This window comes from Pongo pygmaeus, chromosome 5 (assembly GCF_028885625.2).
Source record: "Pongo pygmaeus isolate AG05252 chromosome 5, NHGRI_mPonPyg2-v2.0_pri, whole genome shotgun sequence".
NCBI lineage: Eukaryota > Metazoa > Chordata > Mammalia > Primates > Hominidae > Pongo > Pongo pygmaeus.
Window position 1 is genome coordinate 108,737,263 of NC_072378.2, and position 10,863 is coordinate 108,748,125.

Below are 10,863 nucleotides of genomic sequence, written 5' to 3' on the forward strand. Positions count from 1 at the left end.
TGCCCCATTGATCTATTTAGCCAAATGCTGATACCAGAATATTTTATTTTATTTTATTTTCCAGGTGTAGTTTTATTCCACTTTCTCCAACTTCAGAGTTCCAACCTTAGAGGACAGAGCATTATGTGGAGGGAGGGTAAAGATTTGATATGAAAAAAGTGATAATGACATACCCCTGGTTCATTTCTGGGTTTCTTCCTAGGCCGATTCAAAACCTCCAAAATAAGGTCAAGTAACACAATAGGCTTGCACTTGCATCACAAGCTGTTTAGAAAATGTGCCTAGATCTCTGACTCAGACAAGGTGTCCTCCCCACCATGGGCAAGGGCTGGTGGGGAAGACACTCCCAGCCTTCTTCCAATACTAATAAATAACCTGCAGAATGAGCAGCGCTGGAGAGCTGGCCCTTGACCCACCCACTGCTACTGTTGTGGAGCCAGGCCTACCTCATAGCCCTCTGTCTTCATGTCATTGAGCTCTAGCTCCTCATTTTAGTCAAAGGTGTGCTTATAACGCTCCGCCTTCATCTCAGGATCATCTTCAGGTGCATACACATTCTGCAAGTAACTGTTTCCTGCTGGATCATCCATAATAAAGTTGGTCTTCATGTTACCTTCGATGATCTGGTCCATCTTCTGGCTAAACTCCTGCAGTCTCTCCGTCTGGCCGGGATTGGAACTGTCACCCAGTGTGAAAGGGTTTTTGGTCACCAGTTCCCAGATATCTTTCAGCAGCCCTTCCAGTGTGGTGAACTTGCACCCGAGGATGGCCATTCCCAGTCAAATTCTAGCTCTGGGATTTCCACACTACAAGTCTCAGACTTGAGGAGGTCTCTGGTCATATCTGAGGGACCTGTGATGTGGAGGGTGATCCTGGTGCCCAAGGGTTCTACTGCTTCTCCAGATTTCACCTAATTGGTCTGATACACGCAGTTCTTGCAGTTGGTCCCTCCTTAAAGTGAGGGATTTGTACTAGCTTCATGTTGGTCTGAGCGGGGGCATTGCATTTTGGGCCGTTTGTGTTAAACTGGAGCACTTCATTTCTGAGATCTTCCTCTTCTGGCTTCTCTGTTGGTGCTTCTGCTTGGAGCCCCAGCATCTCTTCCTGCTGCCAGGTCCGGTTGTGGTGTGTGATCACCAGGGCATCATCTTTCTGAGCAGCATATGGGTTTTCCACAAAGCTGTTCCCTGAGGGATCGTCAATGATCAGAGTGAAAGGGGAGGCTGCTTGCTTTAGCTCCTTCAGTTTGACAATGAACTCATCAACTCTTTCAGCTGTGGCATCTTTGTTGCCCTTCATGCAGGCTAGTCCTGCTTCAGGCCAGAGATAGCATGGGTGATCAATCCTTCAACAGTGTTCAGAGCTCCTTTCTGGCTAAAGGCAGGAATTTGAAAATCTAGCTCAGGAATCCCTGTGGTAGCAGAGTCAGTCTTCACCACTTCTCTGTTCATGTCCTCCAGAGCCCTGAGGCTCAAAGTGTAGCACACTCCCTGGTCCTGGATCCTGCCTGCTGATTGGATCTCCATGTTGTTCCAGCCACAGTGGTGGCAGGAAAAGGAGCTCACGATTATTTCTCTGAAGAAGGGAATCTTGGTGAGCAGGAGGCGCGTCATGCCATTGCGGTAACAGTTTATGCACAGCGACTTGATCTGGGTGGGCTGCTGCTCCTCGTCCTCGGTGCTGATGGGCCGGAACAGATGACTCAGGGCGGGCAGCAAGGCCAGGGTGGGCGAGGGGGCAATGGCTGACCCCGGGGACCCCACTTCCACAGCCCCGGTGGACGCCATCACCACCCTGCATCCAAAATATTTTAATTACTTATTTAATTATTGAACCACTGCACTTCAGCCTTCAGCCTGAGTGACAGAGCGAGACCTTGTCTCAAAAGGAAAAATATATATATACATATATGTAAATGTATGTGTATGTGTATATATATGTGTATATACAAAAAATTTAAATAAAATTTAATTTTAATTTTATTATTTTAATAAAATAAGTTCATTTTTGTTAAGTATATTTTCTTTTATTTGCCCCACATTTACTCTCAATATAACAAGGGTACAAGACATTAAATGAGGAAAGATGACTCTTTTTCAACAAATGATATTGAGATAACTGGATAGGCATATGCAAAAGAATGAAGTTGCACCCCCTCTTCACTTCATTTATAAAATTAACTAAAAATAAGATTTGCTATCTGTTAGGGTGAATCCTTTCTCTTTATACTGTCTCAAAATTGTGGCTTGGCATCGTGGCTCATACCTGGAAGCCCAACACTTTGGGAGGCTGAGGCAGGAGGATCACTTGGGCCCAGGAGTTAGAGGCTGCAGTGAGCTATGAACGTGCCACTGCACTCCAGCCTGGGCGACACAGCAAGATCTTGTCGCTTAAAAAAAAATTGTTTTGGCTGTTCTTAACCCCTTTATTTTTCTGGATGGATATTCTGATCTGCTTATCAAGGTCAGTGGAAACAATTCTCCAGGGATTTTGAATAGAATTTATTAAATTAATAGTATAAATTTAGGAAAGCTGCTACTGTTAAGCTGTTGTCTTTCCGTACATAAACAGGGTGTATCTCATCATTTCTTCAGGTTTTCTGTCTTTCAATGAGGTTTTAGAGCTTTCTTTGTAAAGGTTCCATGTCATTTGTTAGATTTATTTATAGATAACTTATAGTTTTTTAAAAACTATAAATGTAAATGGCATGTCTTTTTATTTCATCCTCATTCTTGAATGATAGTTTAGCTGTGTATAGAATTCTAAGTTAGCTATTTTCCCTCAACACTCTAAAGAGAACTTCTCTCAGATAACTAGGTATAGAAGGAACATTCCTTGCTGAGCACAGCAGCTCACGCCTGTCATTCCAGCACTTTGGGAGGCCAAAGCCAAAAGATTGCTTGAGCCCAGGAGTTCGAGACAAGCCTGGGCAACATGATGAGATCCCATTTCTGAAAAAACTTTAAAAACTTAGCTGGGCCTAGTGATGTGTGCCTGTAGTCCTAGCTACTCAGGAGACTGAGATGGGAGGATTGCTTGAGCCCAGGAGGTTGAGGCTGCAGTGAGCCATCGTCACACCACTGCCCTGCAGCCTGGGTGACAGAGCAAGATCCAGTTTCAAAAAACAACAACAAAAAAGGAACATTCTTTAACCTGAAAATGGCATCTACCAAACCCTAAAGCAAATATTATTCTCAGTGGTGAAATCCTAAAAACATCCCATTTAAATTCAGGAATAAGACACGGGAAATACTGGAATGCAACATCATCCTAATTATCAGGAACAAACAAGATGCAATTTTTAAAAAACATGACATATAGCTGGATTTATTTAAATTAAGTCTCAGCCCTTTAACCTATGAAGTTAGTTCATTTACATTATTGTGATTATATACTGTGGTGGATTTATTCTTTAACCTTGCTTTGTGCTTTCTGTACGTTTTTTTCTTTTTCTCCTTTTTTTGCCTTTTATAGAACTGATCAATATTATCTTTCAAATGATTATATTTCTGTTTTTTCATATTTACTTTAAAATTGAACAAACATACTGCTCAACAATCTTGTAGGTTAATCAATATCCCTCGGTTTCCTTTCAAACAAAATAAGGACCTTAGGTTGTTTTCTCTCTTATTCTTCTTTTCCTCTCACACATTGTTTCTAGTATTTTAATTCCATCTTTTTATGGACCTTCCATTAGTGCTTTTGTTACTATTGTTTCATACAGTCAATGCTTGTTTAGATTTGACTATATATTTTTCAACTTTTTAATTCTCCACTGCTTTTCTAAAAACATTTTTGAGGTATAATATACATATAATTCCTCCATTTAAAGTATACAATTCAATGGTTTTTAGTATATTGACAGTTGTACAACTATCACCACAATCAACCTTAGTACATTTTTATGAACCTCAAAAGAAACCTCATACCCATTAGCAGTCACTCTCCAATTTCCCCCCAACCCAACCAGCCCTAGGCAACCACTAATCTGCTTTCTGTCTTTATAGATTTGCCTATTCTAGATATTTCGGAGCAATGGAATCATACACTATATGGTCTTTTGTGACTGGCTTCTTTCACACAGCATATTTTCTTTTTTTTATTATACTTTAAGTTCTAGGGTACATGTATGTGCACAACGTGCAGGTTTGTTACATATGTATACATGTGCCATGTTGGTTTGCTGCACCCGTTAACTCGTCATTTACATTAGGTATATCTCCTAATGCTATCCCTCCCCCCTCCCCCCATCCCACGACAGGCCCTGGTGTGTGATGTTCCCCGCCCTGTGTCCAAGCGTTCTCATTGTTCAATTCCCACCTATGAGTGAGAACATCACATAGCATATTTTCAAAGTTCATCCATGTTGTGGTATGTATCAATACTTCATTATTTTTATGGCTAAATAGTATTCCACTGTATGGATATACCACATTTTATTTATCCATTCATCAATTAATGGACATTTGTACTGTTTCTACTTTTGGGCTACTATGAATAATGCTGCTATGAACATTCATGTGCAAGTTTTTGTGTGGACATATGTATTTCATTTCTCTTGGATATATATCTAGGAGTGGAATTAGAGGGTCAAAGGGTAACTTTCAATTTAGCTTTTTGAAAAACTGCCAAACTGTTTTCCAAAGGGGCTGTGACATTTTATATTCCCACCAGCAATGTATGAGGGTTCTACTTTCTCTATATCTTTGCCAAAACGCTATCTGCCTTTTTCATTATAGCCTTTCAAGTGTGTGTAAGTGGTATCTCGCTGAGGTTTTGGTTTCCATTTCTCTAATGACTAATGATGTTTAGCATCTTTTCATGTGTTTATTGGCCATTTGCATATTTTATTTGGAGATTCATATCCTTTGCCTCCCTTGCTTTTTGTTGAGACAGGGTCTCACTTTGTCACCCATGCTGGAGTGTAGTGGCACAATCATGGCTTACTGCAGCCTCAAACTCCTGTGCTCAAATGATCCTCCTGCCTCAGCCCAACAAATAGCTGGGACTACAGGCATGTGCCACCATGCCCACCTTTGTCCATTTTTAAATTGTGTTATTTGCCTTTTTATTATTGAGTTGTAATAATTATTTTTTATTGAGTTGTAAGAATTACAAAAAAAAAAAGAAGTATGTAGTTGTAGGTCTTACATTTAGATCTGTGATCCATTTTTAGTTAATTTTATAAATGAAGTGAAGAGGGTGTGCAACTTCATTCTTTTGCATATGCCTATCCAGTTATCTCAATATCATTTGTTAAAAAAGAGTCATCTTTCCTCATTTAATGTCTTGTACCCTTGTTATATTGAGAGTAAATGTGGGGCAAATAAAAGAAAATATACTTAACAAAAATGAACTTATTTTATTAAAATAATAAAATTAAAATTAAATTTTATTTAAATTTTTTGTATATACATATATACACATATGTATACACATACATTTACATATATGTATATATATATTTTTCCTTTTGAGACAAGGTCTCGCTCTGTCACTCAGGCTGCAGGCTGAAGTGTAGTGGTTCAATCATAGCTCATTGCAGCCTTGACCTCCCAGGCCCAAGCAATCCTCCTACCTCAGCCTCTCAAGTAGCTAGGATCACAGAAATGCACCACACACCCAGCTAATTTTTAAAAAGATTTTTGTAGAGAAAGGGTCTCCCTACATTGCCCAGGCTGGTTTTGAACTCCTGGCTTCAAATGATCCTTGCATCTCAGTCTCCTAAAGTGCTGGGATTGCATGAATGAGTCACCACACCCAGCCTGTATTTTTATATTTCTTAAATAAAAATATTATTTCAAAATAAAATATTTTGGACTAAGTCTATTTTATTCATCCATATCTATTCTTAAGCAAGTACCACAGTGTGTTCACTACTGTAACTTTGTAATACATTTTGAAATCAGTGGGAAATGTGAGTCCTCCAACATGGTTCTTCTTTTAAAAAATTGTTTTGACTATTTTGGGTCACTTGCACTTACATATTAATTTTAGTATCATTTTCTGCAAAGGAAAGCCAACTAGGATTTTGATAGAGATTAACTCTGTAGATGAATATGGGAGTATGGCCATTTTAACAATATTAAATCTTTGAATCCATGAACATGGGATGTCTTTCCATTTATTTTGGAATTCTTTAATTTCTTTTAACAATGTCATAGTTTGCAGAGTACAAGTTTTATACTTCTTTTGTTAAATTTATTCCTAAGTAGTTTGTTCTTTTTAATTCTCTTATAAATGGAATTGCTTTCTTAATTTCTTTTTCAGATTGCTCATGGATAATTTATTGCTTCTTGATCCTTTTCTCATGGGTTCATATTTCCTACTCCCTGAAGTATATCCTCAAATAATTCATAAAATAAATCTGCAAATACAATTCTCTTACTTTCCATCTGAAAATGTCTTTATTTCACCCTCACTCTTGAATGATAATTTAATTAGGTATAGAATTCTAGGTCAGTAGTTTAGAAGATATTTTTCTATTTTATTTTGGCCTTCTTGTTACTGAGATGTCAACTGTCAGTCTAATTGTTTTTCTGCAGACAAAGTGCCTTTTTTTCCTGGTTGTTTTTAACTTGTCTTAGTTTATTTTTGAGGTTCCACAGTTTTATTATATATATCAAAATGGAGCTCATTTTATTTATTCTATTCAATGTTTGTTGTACATCTTCAACCTAAGGATTTGTGTTTTAGTTCTAGAACATTCTCAGTGATTAATTTTTTGAATATTGCATTCTCTCTAGTATCTCTTTCTAGAACTCTCAGGGATATACTTTCTCATTGTGTTCTCCCAGTGTCTATTTTTGTCATTAAAAATATCTCATTCTGGTTGGATGTGGTGGCTTACACCTGCAATCCCAATAGTTTGAGACGCTGAGGTGGGCAGATCACTGGAGCCCAGGAGTTCAAGACCAGCCTGTGTAACATGCTGAAACCCTGTGTCTACCAAAAAATACAAAAATTAGCCAGACATGGTGGTGTATGCCTATAGTCCAGCTACTTGGGAGGCTGAGGTGGGAGGGTCACCAGAGCCCAGGAGGTCGAGGTTGCAATGAAAAAAAAAAATATATATATATTATATATATGGGATATATAATATATATATATAATATATATGGGATATATATATATTATATATGGGATATATATAAAATATATATGGGATATATATATATAATATATATGGGATATATATATAATATATATGGGATATATATATTATATATGGGATATATATATATTATTCTGAACTATAGTTTTAGTACTTCTCAATTCTATATTCTAGTTCTTTTTAATACGAAGTAAGGGAGTTAACTCTTCTCAAAAAAAACCAAACTTTAAAAGGAGGAGGACAGGAGTTTCATCCAGGGGAGAAAACAATTTTCATAAAAGACATTATACCTCTTCCAATCATACTCCTTAAAAATAGCAAATGGCCCTAAGGTGGCTGTATTTTTTTAACATAAATATTTGTGAGATGATTAGATTCATGCTAAGGAAATATGTCTGAAATTGTGGTGAGAAAGGACCATATATTTCATGATTATGATTTACTGTCCCGGTTTTACCTGTTGAATCTGACAGTGTGGCAGGATTCAAAACAGCATGTGCTTTGAGGTCAGCCAGACTTGGGTTCAGGTGCCAGCTTTGCTAATAGCCAGTTATGGGACTTGGGCAGCTTATTTTAACCTCACTGAGTTTTTCTGAATCTTAATTTCATCATCTATAAAATAAACCCATCAATGTTGTTATGAAGAACCAATGACATGGCAGATATAAAGTGCCTTGTGCAAAGCCTGGACAACAGCAGGTGTCTCATGCAAGATTATCATTATTTCTGGTAGAAGACTCTTAATTAGAATTGGTGCCATCATGTGGGTTATCTTCATTTAGTATTTGAGACCTTCTCATTAGTCATCTCCCATTGTAACCTGTTTGCTGTGAGCTGACCTTCCTAGGATACACAGATTAATAATTAATCCAAGTAAGAGATGGAATCGTCGTTTGTGGAAATGTCTGTGTTGATATTTCCCACACTTTTCTTCTGCAGCAGTCCCCTTAGACAGCTATCCAAGGTCCCAAGTAAAACATTCTGGGGTTCTTTCTTGCAGCAGATGATGTAATGCAAAGTCCATCTGGGAGGCACACCCTATAAGAAAGGCCTCTAGGACTCTTAAAAGATAAATGCTTAGAAAATTGATCCAATCAAAATGGAACTGTTATAAATACGCTTTCCCTGTAATTTTTCAAACTAATATATTTAATTCTGTCTGGCAGCATCCTCTAAATTGAATCCACATGAGATAGATGAGACCATTGGTAGAATATAATATACTGACGCAGGAATTACTCTGCCTTCGGTGGGGGCAGTCAGTGTTTCCTGACTGCCTCATGTTTGGGGTGAAGCTGCCTCATGCTTGGGGTATGATGGCAAATATTGCCTTCAGCAGGCTCCTCATGAATTCTTTCTGTTGTGAGATTTATGACAGGAAACGGGATTTTTCTGTAAGCACAGTTTAATGACTAACATTCCTACATGTGCAGTACATTCAGGTCTTTTCCTTGGGTGGGCTTCTTGATTGTATAGCCACCTGAATGTCCACTTTTATTAAACAACATCAATTAACCTTACCCTGCAATGTAATATTGCACATGCCATCATTACCCGGAGCACAGAGAACATGTGAGCCACTAGGAGAATGGTGATGTCATTGTTAACGTCACTAGGCTATTTAAGGTGGGGAAAACCTTCAATAATTTAGCGATATTAATAATTGCAATAGTTAGTAGTTATCATGTAGTCTCTGTGTGCCTGATACTATGCTAAATGCACACCTCTATTAATCTATGTTTATATTTGTATGTGTTAAAGTTAGTCTTCGCAATAGCCTTGTGAGAGGGGTACTGTGATTAGCCGCATGTTCTAGATGAGGAAAATGAAGCATGAGGCATGAAGTTACCTTGCTCAGGGTGGCACAGTGAAGCAGTGGGGGAGCTCGATCCATACCCAGGTGGGCTGGCACCAAGAGGAAAGTGGCCTTACCTTCACCACATGAACATGAGGCCTGGAAGGTTCAGAGGGCCGCCCTCTCTATGCTCAGAGATACCTGGACTCAACTGATGTGTGAAAGCCATGCTTCGACTCCCCAGTCTAGTGTAACCCCTCTAGATAGACTGTCCAAAAGGCTACATACAATTCAGAACATTTAGCTCCTCTTTAAATTGTATACTTACCTTACCAACTCCACTGGCATTAGGGATTCATCTTGCTCATCATTCCTTCCTTTCTCTGTCTTCACATTTACTGGGTGCTTTGGGGACAAAAGGAGGAAGAGGAGAAAGAGGAGGAAGCGGAGGAGAAACAATTCTCTTTGCTTAGGAAGTCTGCATTCCAGCTCCGGCAATGGGCTCCGTAACTGTGAAAGAACTGGAGAGTGACATGACAGGGTTTGGTAGCAAGTCGTTCCCTCCTTAGATAGCTCAGGCGGAACCAGGTGAACATCTCCAGACTCTTCCCCACACATTCGGCCTCTGCCTCACCTCTCCCTGGTGGGGTTAATTCACTATGTCCCTACTCTGTGGCCTTCCCAGCCCATTTCCCTGACTCTGTCACAGTCCTCCTTACTTTGCCACCTCATAGGGCCTTCCTGATAGAGCAGGAGGCCAAAGTCCTCTGACCAAGTTTACAGAGTAAATTTGAGGTGAAATGAAATTCCACCTCCTAAGTTGACAGAAGGCACAGTCAGATCATTAAATTCGCTGTAGCACATAGAATAATTCTTATATATTTTGAGAGGTCTGGAAACGTTTGCTTACAAGCAAGTGTTTCAGAAAGACCTCCTTATATTTTGATATGGTGATAATAAAATAAAAATATTTCTAGTCTATCCTCTGTCCAGGGAGAGGTGCTTTTAGCTCTTAGAAGCAAGATGAGCCACCTGGTTCTTCTCCTGGTCACCTTTCCTCTTGCCCACCACCTATCTCAGGTGAGTCAATGCCATAAACGATATTTACCTTTAAGATCAGAATAATTGATCTTTCCAAAGTGACCACCTCCTACTGCTAATTTATAGACCAAAGAAGTTATCTGAGATAAGTATTTATTCTATAAAACTTCTGAAGAATCTAGCTTAAACAGATATTTTTCCTTAAAATTATTTTTTGTAATACATGCGCAAAGTCAGAGCATAAAAGAACATAACATTTGTTTGTCAAAAACTCATTGAATAATATATATCAACAAAGTTGATTTAAATGTGAAAAAAAACCCAGTCATGACATTAAAACCTAGTTTTTCTCACTTCCCTGTGCCCTAGCCACCCTACCCTTCCCCAGAGATTACTGGATTACTGCTGGGATATTTTTTGAAGAGGGTGGCATATTGACTTCTAGAGATGTTCCCTGCATGTATGCATTTATAATCTTTGTTGTTGTTGTTGTTTGTTGTTTGTTTGTTTTTGTTTGAGACAAAGTCTCACTCTTGTCCCCCAGGCTGGAGTGTGATGGCGCAATCTCAGCTCACTGCAACCTCCGCCTCCCAGGTTCAAGCAATTCTCCTGCCTCAGCTTCCCAAGTAGCTGGGATTACAGATGCCTGCCACCACGCCTGGCTAATTTTTGTACTTTTAGTAAAGACGGGGTTTCACCATGTTGGCCAGGATGGTCTAGAACTCCTCACCTCAGGTGATCCACCTGCCTTGGCCTCCCAAAGTGCTGGGATTACAGACATGAGCCACCGTGCCCGGCCGCATTTATAATCTTTTTTAACAACCTGCACATGGCAGCATTTTGTACACTCAGTTCTTGCTTTTGTCTCCTACTACTGTATAATGGAAACAGTTCCATATCAGCACAGTCAGTG

At 39.1% G+C, this 10,863-nt stretch overlaps 1 pseudogene; it reads right to left on the reverse strand.

Moving 5' to 3' along the window:
• Positions 1–421: 421 nt before the first annotated feature.
• Positions 422–1,787, reverse strand: LOC129037831 (zinc finger protein ZPR1-like; annotated as a pseudogene).
• Positions 1,788–10,863: the final 9,076 nt, after the last annotated feature.